General features: G+C 37.1%; 1 protein-coding gene across 4 annotated transcripts in view; it reads right to left on the bottom strand.

Moving 5' to 3' along the window:
- Positions 1-16,217, bottom strand: part of cadm4 (cell adhesion molecule 4) — a 228,537-nt gene that overhangs the window by 126,376 nt on the left and 85,944 nt on the right. The gene's annotated exons all lie outside the window — the stretch shown is intronic.

Raw genomic sequence — 16,217 nt, forward strand, 5'->3', positions numbered from 1 at the left:
TGTTTGATGCATAATCCATACATTTATTCCTGTTGGAGGCACCTTGTCATCACAATAAAGCAGAAATTGCATCTTAGATAAATATCTATTACATGTGTGATACTACAATTAATAACCTCGACTTGATTTAGCATGTGTTTGACCAAAAAAGCACTAATGACTAAGTGTAATATAATTCAATACTTAATATTTTAAATACTGTAGATAAAAATACTGTAAATAAATTCAGTCAATATAAAATAATAAAAATAATAAATATATTCAAGCGGTTTCTGCAAATGAGATGCATCCTTCAAAAAACATTCATCAGAACAATTCATAGAGGTGGATTCTGGACCCATGCGAGAGAATACTCAAATTTAGAAAATCCCATTGAAATAATGCTGCTGATGGTATCTATAAAATGGTAGACAGCATAGGCATGTGAATTCCAACATGCAGTGCAATGCCCCTTTCTCATTTCTTACACATCTGTGAACAGCCTTCAGGATTAAGTGCTGACTTTAACCTCTTGGCCTTCTGTCAGGTCTCTTATCCCATTTTCTTAGCTTGTTTAGTCCTCTGCCATCTAATTTGTCCCTCTTTCTCCCTGCCACGGGTCTTGTTTTTCCTTCCACTCCATTTGTTTCCTGTCCCTTCTGGTCGTTGCTCCTGTTCATCTCCTTCCCTCTCGTCTTGCTGGCTGTGTTGTGCATGCAAATAGCCTGACACAAATTAACAAAGAATGCTCCAGCATCCACAAACAACACAAGCATTTCAGAGTATCCTAATGGGAGAGCTGGACGATTGATTGCTTCCCATCAAAAGCAGTGGTTACATGTAGATAAGAGCACTAATCCAGGTGCATGTACAGATAAACAAGTATCTCACAGACATATTTGCCACCTGTTGCAATGTTGAAGACATGTGTAAAAATTCTCTTTTATATACTTTTTAAAATTTTTATTTTCAACCATCAGAGAGAAAAAAAAAAGAAAATTATTCAAGCTTTTAGCTCACGTTTTCTTCTGGGTTTTTTTGGTTTACTTCTGTTCACAGTGACCTTCAACCAGTTCGAGGGCAACTAAACTAAAATGGTTTAGAAGATTTATTTGAGCTACTCACATACAGGTGAATCTCACTGAACTAGAAGGTCAGTGAAATGTGAATGTGTGTTTTGCATTAAAGAAACTAAAGCTTACATAAAGTAAATACACATTACAGATTGAACATAGAATTCCAGCTTTTATTTCCAATTTGTGTTTTTGCGGTCTTACAGTGTTACAGTGTTGGTCTTTTTTTAAGACCAACAAAAAAATAAGTCCAATACAAAAATGATAACCTATTGAAAACTAAACATACTGTAAGCATAACATATAGTTGGGTCTCCTTTCGAATGAATTGCTGCATCAATGTGGTGTGTAATGGAAGAGAGCAGCCTGTAGCTCTGCTGAGATATAATGGAAGTTGAGGTTGTTTTAATTGTTTCCTCCAGCTTATCGGCATGGTTGGGTCTGGTGCTCTCGAAATGAAATAAAGTTTGTCAACAGAGGGAACTAAAGTGCTATAAAGTTTTCTGGGTGCTGCACTGATTTTGGACTTGATAAAAAATAAAAATAAAAATTCAACACCACAAGAGGATTTCATGGCTCCTTAAATGTTTGCAAAACAAATGAAAAATTCACTGTCATCTAAAAAGAAGACACAGAGCAACATTTTAGGGTTAGGGTTAACCCTAGGGGTTGTTTTTTTTTATTTATTTATTTTGCAATTTAGTTGTAAGGCATAATATGCTAAATTAACAAAAAGCAATACATGTTTGGAACATATATAATACAATGTGTGTAGTAAATCTACATAATGTATGAGTTCAATTATTTTATTCAAATTGCTTATATAAATTAACTTTTTGAGAATATTGTAATTTATTGAAATGCACCTGTAATGTGGCGTTGTTATGACAGCACATCAAATCCCTTTTACATAATGGGCTATTTTGCAGCTGAATGTAAGTAATGCACTTTTTGTGAGATGGGTTTGACATTTAAAGTGGATGATCTCAATGAGAACATTGCCCACCAGACAATACTACCACAAAACCTGTAAATACTGTCATATTTTTTCTGCTCTATGCACTAAAACTTGAGACACATGTCTGACTTTATCTTCTTTGGCGCACATTTTTAGAAGCTCGTTTTAAGGTGTATTGTAAAGATGATCAGCTTAACGAAGAATTATGGTGAACACGAGACAAACGTGGACAAAATTTATTACAAAGAAACCCAGAATTTGTTCTGAGGCCGAGGAACCGTGACAGCAAGACCAGAACATCCATCTAAATGTTAAGATAGAGATAGAGGAAGTTGATTGAGCCCACACTTTTCTCACAGCTCATCGTAAAGAACGCACACACACATGCACACGCCATTAAAACAACACAGCGAGGCATCAGATTCAAGGCCAATTAAAGTGTAGTTGACACTTTATTGGAGATATACGGGTATGCTTAGCAGACTTGGTGTCAGCGTGCGTCTGCGTGCGTGGGTGAGAAATGGCGCCCAGGAGCGTAGGTTTGTACGAGCTGTGTATGTGTGCACGCTTAATCTTTTACCCACTTAATGTTTGAGCTTGGTGAATACACATGGGAGAGCCAGTCTGTGTGTAGGCACGGCTTGAAGAACTCATTACTGCATTTGTGTGAATCCAACTATCTCTTAAAGGATGTTTGACTCCTGTCTGGCTGAGATTTCGCTGTATGGGTGTGTGCGTGTGTGGGGGTGTTTGGGGGAGTGCACGCAGGTGTGTGTGTTATTATTAATAGATAGGTAATAAAAATCTGAGCATCAGACAGACCTGTGTCTCATTTTAAATGTAAAAGTCTGGCTTATAATTGACTTACTGACCTCAAAATTTGTGTCTTTAAAGTGAACTGTTTCTTAAGCACCTGTAAGCCAATCTATCTTTGTAAGCAGTTGTATTCGGTGTAGAATATTATAGGTGATTAACAGACTCACAAAAGGTAGAGCGGTTCTCCTCATTAGGGCATTTTAACACCTTCCGTTCATTATTGGAAGCCTAACCCAAAATCTACCATCAGCTTTCACTGTGACCAATTAATGGCCAACCTGCTCCCTCAACTTAACCCTAATCATAACTTTATTTTTTTAACATGGCTGAAATTTGGCTGAGGCACTTGACTCTAGCTCCCAATTTGTAACACACCCAAACTCTCCACTGGAGGAGTGCATTGGAGGATATGTGTAGATTATTTTCAGAATTTGCTGGTTTATTTGCCAGCCTTTTAACTTTTATGCTTCATTATGAGGTAGAAATCTAACAAGATTGTCCATGTCATTTAGATGCCATTGTATCTCCTTGTGTTTTACTTTTTAAAAGTTTTGTATTATTGTTTTCCTTGTTTGTTTTGTTAGCCAATGACAAAAAATAAATAAATTCAGTGCCACAACTAAGCATGGACCAGAGTTTTAAGCAAATTATTCCTATGGCGGCTAAAATAAGGTCCATTAGTATAATTTTGTAATAATACAAGCAACTGTAGTAGTAATTTTCCAGGGCTTTTTATATACAAGTTCTTCTCTTGATGGAGTAAGCATCCGATAACAAGTTGATACTGGTTGGTTATTCAGTCCAGCTAACTGCCTGGTTGGCCAACATGTAACAGCATGTTTGACAGCTAACTTGCTGTCAAACATGCCAGTTTTTGTTTTAGTAATACCTTAACAATGGGCGACACACCTATTTTCAGTTATGTTTCATAACTGAAAATATTTTCAATTTATTCTGTCTTGTAACCATGTGTAGAACTTAAGACATTTTTCTGCTGTAATCGGTCGATGGTTCTTTAGATATATTTTATTTCTCACAGAATGGCATGATTAAATTAATTTGACTGCATTGTATTGGAACTTTACTTTGACCTCATTGGACTGACGTGATTATGTCTGTCTGTGTAGAAAATGAATTCTTTTGACTTGTACTTTTGCTTTGTTGTGAAATGGCACTAACTGAACTCAAATAAGTTGGCAGATTACAGCAGCAGGTGGGGATGGGTAAGAACTGTGCTACTTTATCCGTACAGTGAGAGACTCCTTACAGTTTCTCTGGCTGCTCATTAAAATAACTTAACTGCAGAAACAGCTTGACAACCGATCTTTATTGTTTATGAACCCTGCTAGTTTAAAACTTTTGAATATTGAATCCCAGGGCTGGAACATACTTCTCTCTGTGTTTTACTTGAACTATTAACCACAATAAAATCTGGTTTTAAAATCAAGCTTAAAGCTCGACAGAAAAAAAATAAAATGTGGGGGCCCAGCATTCTAATCTCAACAAGCAATGTAGGTTTCTGGTCTTTGGGCTCCTTGAATACAGTATAGCAAGCCCCCACACACACGCACACGAACACAAACTGCCTGAAACAATTCACCAATTCAAGCTCCTCTTCAACAACTGCCTCGCTGTGTTTCTTCCTTCTAATTTGTCCTTTTCTCTGTCTCTCCTTCCACTCCTCCCACATTGGCTTTGCTCTCTGACGGTCATGACAGTTAGACTGACAGATGCACAATGACAGACAACACCCTCTGCGTATTTCAAAAGGCCCCACGCATGTGGGTCTACGCACACATAAGCTCGCATGGAGGGGTGCACTGTACCCGCACACACTAATACAGTACAGACACGCATTTCATCATACTTCATGCATTACACATTGTGAATAAACAAAAAGTCCAGTGTTTTAATAAAACTGCTAAGAGAGGATAATAGTGGCAACCCAAGCAGATTAGAGAACAGACACATGCACGCAGTTCCAAGCATCCATACATATACACAACATTTTGCCAATCTGAAGAAAGATGAATCTTGGTGGTGTGCCCAGTGTGTGTGGGCTGGTAGAAGCATCAGAATGCAACAGATTTATAAACTGACCATCATGACTTGATAAGAGGAACCAAATGTTGACCGTCTGTGCAGTTTTGCAGGCCTTCTCGTTTTTCTATGTCAGGCCGCTAATGGCACAAGCATTAAATATGAGACAATTCAAAGCTATTTGTTTCTCCTACATTCACAAAGGTGCTAAACCTGTAATGTACACATGTCCATACTGCCTACATTTTCTACATCCCACAAGCCGAGAAACAAGCATATGAAAATCTCAAATGGAGCAGAGTTTGATGAACAATGCTTGGACACAATGTCAATAAAGGTGAACAGGTCTCACTAAAGGTGGTAAATTACGCAGGCAGTGCACAATAGATTGCTTATATTTCAGCGTTTCCACCATAGCCAGCCGGCCGAAGAATCCCGCTTCACCTGAATTTTCAATACTGCAGCAATCTGTGGTGCATAATATTGCTTTATGGTATCACTATTGGCCAGCCATCACTCAGATTGACACAGCAGGAGTCGCTTTGTTTTTCGTTCTGCTTTGTGCATTTGCTGCCGTAAGCGAATGTTACTTTTCGTTTTAAATTCAAGAGCGATTGTGCTAAACAATAAATGCATTTCAGCATATGAAAGGCCTTTGGAACACTTTTCTATAGTAGGCAGAAAATTTGGGGAAAGGGTTTTCTCCTTTAACATATTGTCCCTTACCAGTTAAACTATGAATCGAGGCTTTTTATTCGATGGGGCTAAATATTTACGATACAGTCTAGTTTTTAGTTTTTCAGTGTATGATATTTTCTGCCTTCATCCTTCTTTTATACAAGGCCAATTCATAACATTATCTTAATGTAATGGAAAAACAGGTCTAAATTACACCTACTTGATGTGAAATCCAATTCAATTAAAAATGATTTCTGAATCAACTAAATTCACTCCAATCACATTCAGACCCAAATGTATGCAGTTCAGTCAAAATCAAATTTAAAAACAAGACAGACAACTCATTTGATTGCATGGAATCATTCTGCAGAAATTTTACACAGGTAAGGTCCTTTTTGCACAATGTTGTCTATTGTGTTTATGCAAAAACAGAAAGAGAACATAGCTAGCACTCACTGATGCCGTAGTTTCCAAATCTTTTTGGTTTGCATGTATAGGGACATGATGTCAAACCTTTGTGTCCAGACAAAATGCTGTTACCATGGAAATGAAAGGCCAAAATGCAACAAAACATCTGTATTTTAATGTGCTGACATTATTGTGTAAACAAGGCCTAAACCCGCTAATATCATTCTTAGGATTTTTTTCATAAATTGTGAAAAGGGAGAGCTGATGCATATTTGGTTCTAATCCCACAGAGAAATGTTTGAATGATCTGTAATGGTCAGTAATTCCTCCATAAAGAGAGAAGTTACATCAACTTAAACAATGCTACCCTCAGTTCAATAAAAATTTATGATGATAAATGGGGTGCTTCTCTCACATTACTGAAAAGAAAAACTGTCACAGGAAAAAATGTTTTGGAGACATTTATGCGCCTGCACATCCATGTACTTATACTTTCACGCAATCAATAACTATTATTCAAACAACAACAAAAAAACATTAAATATGGTGACATCTTAGGTTATAATAGCCAAGCTCAATTTGGTTTCTGATCAGTTAATGAAAAATGTCATGAAGAAATATGCTTAAATGATGAAGTCAATGCATCACAAGGTGGCAGCCAGAGCATGTTAAAGAATGATGCCTGCAATGTGAAATCTGAGTGTCTTATTGGACCTATGTGATAAGAAAACACTGAACAACTTTATTAGTGCTGCACTGATAGAAGAATTTGCTGGTCCAAGTTAAGCATGAAGGGAATGTAAGCACAGAACAGCAATACCTGGCCTCTAAACCTAATGCATTCACCGCAAGATTACTATGTCATCAGTGGCCCGTGTTTTATTATGTAAGAATCTCATTTAGTCTTGTACTTGAGTCGGCCGGTCGGTATTGAGTAGCAAAGTAATTGATGAGGCAGCACTGGGAGAATCCGCTAGGACACTGACAGCTTTAGTAGTGGCCTGTGTTAAATAGAGTGCAGTCCTACACATTTTTCATGTCCAAATGATCAGCTCATTTTTTAAATATTAGTATACAGGCTGATCTTAAATTTACTGCAAATACATATCAACTAACTTACAGGTTTTAAATTTTAGAGGTCAATAATAGGTAAATAATAGGGCAATCCATTACTTGTTTTCAATTTAGAAGGCAAAAGGTGATGACTAAATCCTTCACAAATCCTTCAGAGTAACAGTTGCAGTGAACTTTGTAATTAGCTTCACCTTTTTACTGAGTTATAGGGAAAACTTTAGTTATAATTCCTTGATTACAACCATCTCCAGTCTCAAGATTAATATTCCAGCTATTAAGGTAATGTCTGTTTTAATACCATCTACAATTCAGATAGGTATTATTAACTAGTGAGATTTATTTATAAATTAAACACACATTTCCCTGAAGCATTTAGATACTAGAGATTATTGGTAGACCAGTAATAAAATTACACTTTCTTAACTATCAGTATATCAATATACAAAATCCACCTGCAGTTAGTTAAAAGTGGGGTTTCAGCGCCATCATAAAATGATGAAAATCAAGTTTGCAAAACTGTTCTTGTAAAAAGGCTTAAATAACTGTGGATAAATCATGCACTGCCTGATAAGTCACATGATTTATCATCTAATTGAACTTTAAGGCCAACCTTTATCATTGTTAATGACATTTTCTGTTCTTCAATACAATTTTGTAATAATAATTGTGTTATTGCCCGGTTTTAGTGCAACCATTTTCATCTGGCTCCATATAAAAACAGCATGTTGCACATTTCTGGGTAAATGTAAATGATTCTTTATCTTTGTTGTGTTTGAAAACATTCAGCTTTTTTATTTTTTACACTTGGCTCTTGTCCACCAGTGTCTTCCAGTAACATATAATTACCCAATTCTTTGAAGAATCTTGATGAGCTACAACAACATTCAATTTCCCATTGGGATTAATAAAGTATTTTTAAATTTGAATTGAATTTGTAATATTTTGACCTTTCCTATCAACATAACATTTTTGAATACAAAAAACCTGGTGACCCACTGGTGAACTGCTCTGGCACCCGACCACCAGGCTTTGTTTAATGGTGGAAACCCTGATCTGTCTAGGCTCTAATTTATCCACACTTCTGCAGACCATAAAACTATTTAAATCAAATACTAAACTTTTGCAGATTGCGTAGGAACCCTGACCTCTACAATGACTTTACCACATCATTCCTTTCATTTCTGTCTAAATTCCATTGAAATGATTTAAAGGCCAAGAAGAAATAAAACATCACAGCTTAAAGGAGCCAGCACAGGCTCTTGTAAAGATAAAGCCATCTGTGGGCACCGAAAATCATTAAAAAAAGACTTTTAAATCTTTAAAACATGATCATGTAAATGTTGTTAGCTCTATCTCTTGAACATGAGGCACTTCAGATGCTCACTTTCTGACTACCCACAACTTGCTTCTCAGAGTGAGCTGACATCACGAGTTCCTCTGCGCTACTCACAGAAACACAATGAAAAAGCAGTCTTCCATTCTCACCAGGACACACACACACTCACATAAAAGAACTACATGTAAGCCCCCCACGAACACTGGAAGCCACAAACTTATCACAGAGGCATATATAGCCTCTCTGTCGTGCACAGAGCGTTGAATCCAGCTATATCCACATTTTCCCATCGAGATAGAGTAACGCTACAGTGGCAACCAATTCCATTCCGTTTTTTTTTTTTTTTTTTTAGCTCCGACTCTCTCCTGAACCCTCCTTTCCCCACTTTCCCAATCTCTCACTCAATTCCACTTTCTGCCTTTGTATTCCCTGCATCTTGTCTAACGCTACTTTCAGTTTTCCTTATTCAGTCTCCACCTCAGTCTGTTAGCAGCTCCCTTGTTGCATTTGCTCCCTATCCCAGTCTTTTTTATGCTCCAGAGAGACTGCTGACAGTAACCACTATACAGTAGGTTGCAATTAATCTTTCAAATAATTCTCTTTCACCAGAGACAGAGGACACACTTACAAAACCGACAGGGGAGAGGCAGCAGAGGAATGAGACAGCCAGCACAAACAAAAATGAGACACAAGAGACAACATCTATTTCTATTTTATGCATATGAAGAAAAATAAACTCATGCCTGTATAGCTGTAGCCACATTTGTTTTGCTTTAATATTGTGCTGTAATATTCACTCTCTGAGGCGGCACAATGTTTGGGTGCCAACACGTCACTATCTCAGAAAGGATAATTAATCAGAAATTGGTGCATGAAATAGGGAGTCCACATTTCATAATACATACAAAACCCTTTGTTGTGACATGCGGTGTTTAACACAGTGGCAGAAAATCTAATTTGTTGAGATGTTGGTAAAATTAGACATTCAAAAATGCTCAAATTTTGAAAGGTCATTTGCGACTGTTGAGACAGGAGAACATTGATTGAGGACTCGGCACTTGAATAAACACGAGCCCCCTCTCTGCTGTGCACAGCTCGCTCTGTTTCCTTTTTTTATTTATTTCAACAGGAGTGTGGGATGGTTTTTGTTGGTTTTTCCATGGCCAGGCAACTCTTACGGTGTACTTTTCTCTGGATTTAGAAGAGTTTCAATCTGAGAAAAAGGATTAAAGGTTTTTTTTGTTGTTTTTTTTTTTTACTGTTACACATCCTCAAAAATGTTCTGAACATTAGAGAGAACTTTTTACTGCAAAGAGCGGCCTCCGTGATTATTCACATCATCAGAAGTGTAGAGGACACTCTTGACTAGAGAAATTTTTTTACCTCTATTACCATTCTCTTCCCAGTTAATAGTAAAAAAAATATGAATGTGTATCTGCATTCAGTGTTTTTCACATTTCCAGATATTTTTACCTGTTTATTATTACTGTGGCTATAGATATGGGCAAGTGGAAGTACGGTAAATGTTTATTTTATTCTAGTGATTCCTGTTTTAGAGGACCAACACCAATTTCCCTTTTTTGAATTATGTTGTAAAGTCTTTTCTATTTTGAAAAATGGCTCAACGAGGGATGGCATGTTCCAATATGGTTTCTCATTTTGAAGAACTTGGGGAAAGAGAAAGCTAAAAGTTACCAACTGAAGGACTTTAGGGGGGTTTCAAGCTTAGATTTTGTTTTGCCAAATTAAAAAAGGCAATTTGAACCCTGTCTTCAGCATTAGCTCTAATTTGAACTTTAACAAAGCAATATTCATCTGCTTATATGTCAAATATGACATTTTCTGACAGTCAAATTCTTTCCAAAGAAATTGCCTTTTTTTAATTGGAAAAAACAACAACTTTTTAAGTGTAGCAAATAACCAAATAAAATGATCAATGACACAGCATGAACCATCCTGTCAGACGGATTTAGTAGGATGCTGAGTCGAGCTTGTGCTTGACTGTGCACGACCATTTCCCCGACTTTCCAGTGTCTTCTAATTACACTATTTAATTAGCATTTATCCACTTACACATATTGCCCGAGTGTCTTGTATTTTTGTTATACAAGTGAAATATGCCCTTGTAACATTAAGTCCTTCTGTATATTTGCCAGCAAAGCAAGAGTAATTAAGACTAATTGCAATTCTTCTGATTGAATTTAAATGGAGAGGTAAACATGCAGTCAGAGGTATATTATTGAAAGGAAAGTGTCAGTTAAAAGATGTTAGCTCAATCAGCCTACAAGAACAGATGACAGATTGGATGACGGGAACTGTGTCGTTTGAAAATCATAGAGACCAATGATTTAAAATGACGTAAAAGAAGAAAATAAAAAAGATGACAAAACGAGTTGAAAACAGACCAGTAAAGTATATCAAGATATCAGCTGTTTGTGAAAAAGGAGCAATATTGGAGAAGGAGACCGATAGTTGTTGTAGACAAGGAGAAAGGATCAGATAAGACTGATGAGAATTACAGAAGCGCACTGTGACACACAGAGATGCCGGCATGAAGTCACACTTGACTCTTATTGTCAGCAGAAGACAATAACGGTTTAGAGGCAGTGTGTGTGTGAACAATGCTGTAATGTGTACATCTTTGCAAATATTTGCATGTCTGTTGGTGTTTGCTGGCAGCTCTACTTTCACAAGAAGGGAAACTGTTGGAGTTGAGTAAAAGGCTGAGAAACCACAGCAACAACAAGCAAGGACAAGAACAAGATGGTGCTCAGCATCAACCACAAATCTGTGAGAGCAGAAGGGAGTGATGTTGCGCAGAAAGAGAGATTTAGATGTTAAGTACATGATCAAGGTTGTCTTAAAAAGCAGTGTGCAGAAAAATTATCAAACAGCAAATCATGATCTTATGAATTCCCAATAAGTGAAATCCTTTCAGCTCAAGCAGAGCAGTATGCATCAAAGGCCAAATGTTAAGGTATAAATTCCTACAGTTAGTTTGAATAGATTTTGCAAAAATGATGTTACAATTACATCAGTCAATCAGTTCTGAGATCAAAAGAATGGTGATGATATGACAGCAACAGAATATCATCTTTTGCAGGTTTGCTTACTTGTGATATTGGAGCCGGATCTGAAGCTGTGATATGGTAGCCATCATGGTTCCTTCAAACCTTCCCCTAATGCTTGATTGCTGCAATTTGCATCAAAATTGTATTCCTCTCTGAAATAAAAAGTCAGTCACGTCTGACCATGAAGATATGAATTTTTTTTTTTTATATTCAATCACAGGGACTGTTTTCCCTGGGGGTGTTCCATGGGGTCAGATTTTAATTCTGCGTATAAATTCTGGAGAAAATCAAAGAAGTGCTACACAAATATGAATCGAACAATAAATCTACACTATCTAAAAACTATTTAAAAATTTACATTTTATTTTTGTAAATTAAGATAAATACTTTTGAGTGTTTGACTAAATTAGTTACATTTTAACATCAAAAGTAATAATAAAGACATTTTGCCAATCTAATTCATGTTAAGAAAAAGTAAAAACTAAGTGATATAAACTGCAACAGAGCTGAAGCAACTACTGCATCCCCATCATTTAATTTTAGTAATAATACTAATTAATGTTAATTTGAATGTTAATAGCTAATATTTAACAACCTCCAAAATTCCTTTTTACAGTATTTGAGTCAATGTATGCAATCACAGATGGAATAGCTCTTACAGCACAAATTCTGTTTTCCTCATGTGTTGCCAAAAAGGTTATATTGATAAAAGCACTACATTTAATGAACAAATAGTCAGGTTGTCAGTCATATTGCTCAGTTTCATATTAAATATTAAACTGAAAAACTGATTAATGTCATGAATTGTGAGTTTATGGATGGACCAAAATGCAAACTGGAGCTGGGAGCATGGATCATATTGAAAAATGTTTAATAAAAAAATGATGGACAAACTTACAAATATAACAAGGAGCCAGAGCAGAACAAAAACCATAAATCCAATTAAACCAGCAAGCAGTGTGAACAGGAGAATGCTTTAAATACTGTGAGATTGAATGTTGGAACCAAAGACCTCATGAGCTAACAGGTTGCAGGTATGAGGGGAGAGAGCAGAAGGCAAGCTGAGGAGAGAGCGAGAGAGAGAGAATGACACAGGGGGTGAGGGAGAGTACAGAAGGGACTAGGAAATGAAACAATTACAAAAAAACTGGACATTACAATTAGGAGCATTATGGATGAGCTTCAAGTTCTGATCATACACAATAAAGAAGTCTTTTTTTAATTACACAGTCTAAACAAACATACGGCCCACATTAAGTGTATGAAGTATCATTCAGGTCAGCAAGCACCAGAACCAAACAGAAATAAAAAAAAATAAGGGTTAAGTGCTTATATTTCAAAGACGCACTGTAAAAAAGGTCAAAGAGGGATTTTTTCTCTTTCAGTCAAAGCCTGAGACATAAAACTGAGACACAGTCTTGGCGATGGCACGTGGACAGATTAATTAAAGATCTTTATCTTTCATCTTGCTGGCAGAAAAGAACAGAAACAGAAGAGACAATTGGATAAAGGCAGACCCTGAGATGAGGGATGCTAAGTAGAAAAAAAGGATAGATTGTTGTTTGGAAGGGAAAAAAGGAAATGTGCCAATGGCGTGGAAGGGAAGAGAACAGACTCTGAGAGAGGAGAGGAGGAAATGAGACACAATGTAATGAGAAGGAAAAGCAAAAGGGTTGGAGCAAAAGGTGTGGTGGTGGAAGGGCATTGGGGCTTAGGCTGATGAGGTCTTCTGGTGTGGTATTTTTACCACTCCCCGATGATCGAGTGACGAGAGGTGGGAGGTGGGGATGGGAGCGGAAACTGTAATTAAAAAAAGACAGGGAAGAAAGAGACAGGGGGGCTTTGTAGCTAAAAAAAGGAAAGGGAGTGCATAAATCTTCGCTCTCTCTAAATGAATGTTTTTAGCCTATCTACAGGTGGATTTTAAAATAAAAACCACCTTATGACAATAAAACAAATAAAACACAACGACTTGCTTACACTTACATCATCATAAAGCGAAAGGCTCCAAATTATCCCCAGTTTCACAGCACTTTAGACGTTCACAGTAACACTGTTTGCATTAAAGCGAGGCGGCGCTCAGGATGCAGTCAGGTAATACAGCAAATCATTACTGCAATTATCCCCTTCATTACACTGTGATATCATTTTTACTCTTTTGCTTTGTGGAACGACTTTGCATTGCTCTTCGTTTATTTATGTAAACACCTGTTAATGACCAGCAGTTTAGATTTTTTTGTCAGGTTTGTGGAACAGCAAAGTGCTAATTGTCGTTCGCATATCGTCTAGCCAGTTACCTCATTTTGTCAGCATCAAAAATGAGCAGATGACAAATTAAAGTGTTAAATCATGTGTGGGTTTCATTAACACGTTTCACCAAAATTTGCCACACACACTTGTACGCACAAATGCATGCCAGTCTCAGTCAAAACTTGTCAAATTTACACTTGGCTAAAAAATCTACACATACAGTTCTGTGTATCAACACTACAAATCAGTGTGTTGCAACTGGCTGACTCTGTTGGCTCAGAAGAGCCCACTCAGCAGCTGTAAAAGAAAAACACACACAAAAAACACAATTGTACCAACAATCAATGTCAAAATTGATGTTTGACCCTGCAGGCTTGAAAGAGCTCACTCATCAGCTCTGAGATTTACAGTAATTCTGCAAACTGTAACGTCTTTCCACAATCATCAAGTTTTGTCTGCTGTTTATAACTCTGAACTACAACTGTGTGGGCCTCCGAAGCTGACAGTGCAGTGATGAAATCTTTGCCCACTATCTTCTGATTTGGACTTTTCAAATCAAGCTTAAATGTTTCAGGGGAATAAATACTTCAATATTAGACAGAGATAACCAGAATAAGCACAAAAATTATTGTTTCGCAACTGTGATTTAAATACTAAGGAAAAAAAGCAACTCCAATCTGACATGAATGAAAATGGAAGTCCCATTAATGTGGTTGTGCCACACTTGGCAGCGCCAAGTTCTATCAAGCATTGTGTTAACTGGAGATACTCTTTTACCTTGATGTGCAGGAAGTTTGCTGCGCTGTTCGTTGGAAAACTGTTTTAATTAACCATTTTAGGAGGGTTCCCTAGTAAGTATGTATTGTTTAAGAATATACCACAGCATCTGAATTAGACTTCGACTAGGCCACTAACCCAAATACGCTTTAAGTGTGATGTCCCAAACTTATAGCCGGATATTATCCTTCAGAATTTCTGATGAAGAGCAGAATTCAGTACCGCATGTTGTCCAGGTCCTGTAGTGGCAGGGCAGCTCTGGAGCATCACAGCCACAAAAACATTTGACTCTCAGCGTGATGTTCATGTGCTGAAACATTGTTACTTTATTGCAAAATGTGTAAGGACACACGCTTTCCAAAACTTTCCATGCAGTACATTCCAAACAACTTGGGGATGATCAAGATCTTCCTTGTTAAATGTCTTCTTTCTGTTCTTTCAGATTTGCCCTTGAAATTAGCTTAGCAAAGTTTCTTTATCACGTGGAGCCAGGAACACTGACCTTACCTGTAGCAAATGAAGCCTCCCTCTAGCACTTTCCAATTTGTTCTGGGTTCTGGGACGAGTCATCTATGCATCATAGGACTAATTCTGGTAGGCTGGCCACTCCTGAGAAAGTCCCATTCAGTTCCATGTTTTCTTTTTTGGTGAATAATAGATCACACCATGGTTCACTGGACTTCCAAATCCTTTTAAATGGATATGTAACTCTCACAAGTCTGACAAGTTTTATGACTTTTCTCACCTGGTCTTATATCCCTTTAGCTTTAGCTTTAGATATGTTGCTTTTTTGTTTTTTTTAGCCCTTTTCATATTGTCAAGATATTTTCTATTTAAGCAATTTATTGATTCTATGGGTCCATTGCTAATCAGGCTTGGGTTGATCATAATTTTTCAAGGGAGAAAATTATCATTTGACATGACACCAGTTTGGTTTGTGTAGCATTTTCCATGCAAAAAAACAAAAGAAATCTGTAAATTTTATTTTGTATTTAATGATCCTTTTCTTCTAATCATAAAATGTATTTAATGATTTGTAACATTCAAGTGTGACAAACGGCAAAAAGAAAGAGTAAAGGAAAAGCAAATACTTTTTCTTAGCACTGTGTATGAATATAAGTTGAACCCTTAAGCCCTCACTGTGCTTGTTAATGAAGGACTTTCAGAGATGGTTTCTGGTTGTCTATGGGGCACTTAGGATTCAGGTCAACATCACTTGACCCATGCGGTCAGGCAAGCTGAATAGCACTGTAATAGGCCTAGCGTCTGAAAGAAAAAGTCATTATATAGAACCGACAGGCTAAGAAAAAGAAGATGTTTTGATACTGAGACTCTCTTCTTACTTTCCTGTCATACAGCTCCACCTTCCATGTCCCAAAGTCGAGCTTTCCTCCACTTCAGGCATTGCTCAGCTCCCTTCCATCATTTAATCGTGCTGCACTTTTTCTTTGCTCTTTGCGTTATCTCAATTACTCCAGTTCTGTTTGTGCCTTGATGAGATCAGTCGTTTAAACGCCTTTTCATCTGTATTTTAATCTTTCTTTTCTCATTCTGTATTTCATCCATCTCCGTCTCTCTCTCTCTTGATATACTTCTCATCATTTCATTTTTCCCTCATCACTCTCAATCAACTTCTTGCCTTGAGACATTTCCTCTCCTTGTATAAAACTCCTCTGCTGAAATCCATCTCCTTCTTTCTTTACTGAGTATCAGGTATAGGTCAGTTTCTGGCACCAAGTAAAGGTATAGTTTTGAAA

This window comes from Xiphophorus couchianus, chromosome 3 (assembly GCF_001444195.1).
Source record: "Xiphophorus couchianus chromosome 3, X_couchianus-1.0, whole genome shotgun sequence".
In the NCBI taxonomy this organism is placed as follows: domain Eukaryota; kingdom Metazoa; phylum Chordata; class Actinopteri; order Cyprinodontiformes; family Poeciliidae; genus Xiphophorus; species Xiphophorus couchianus.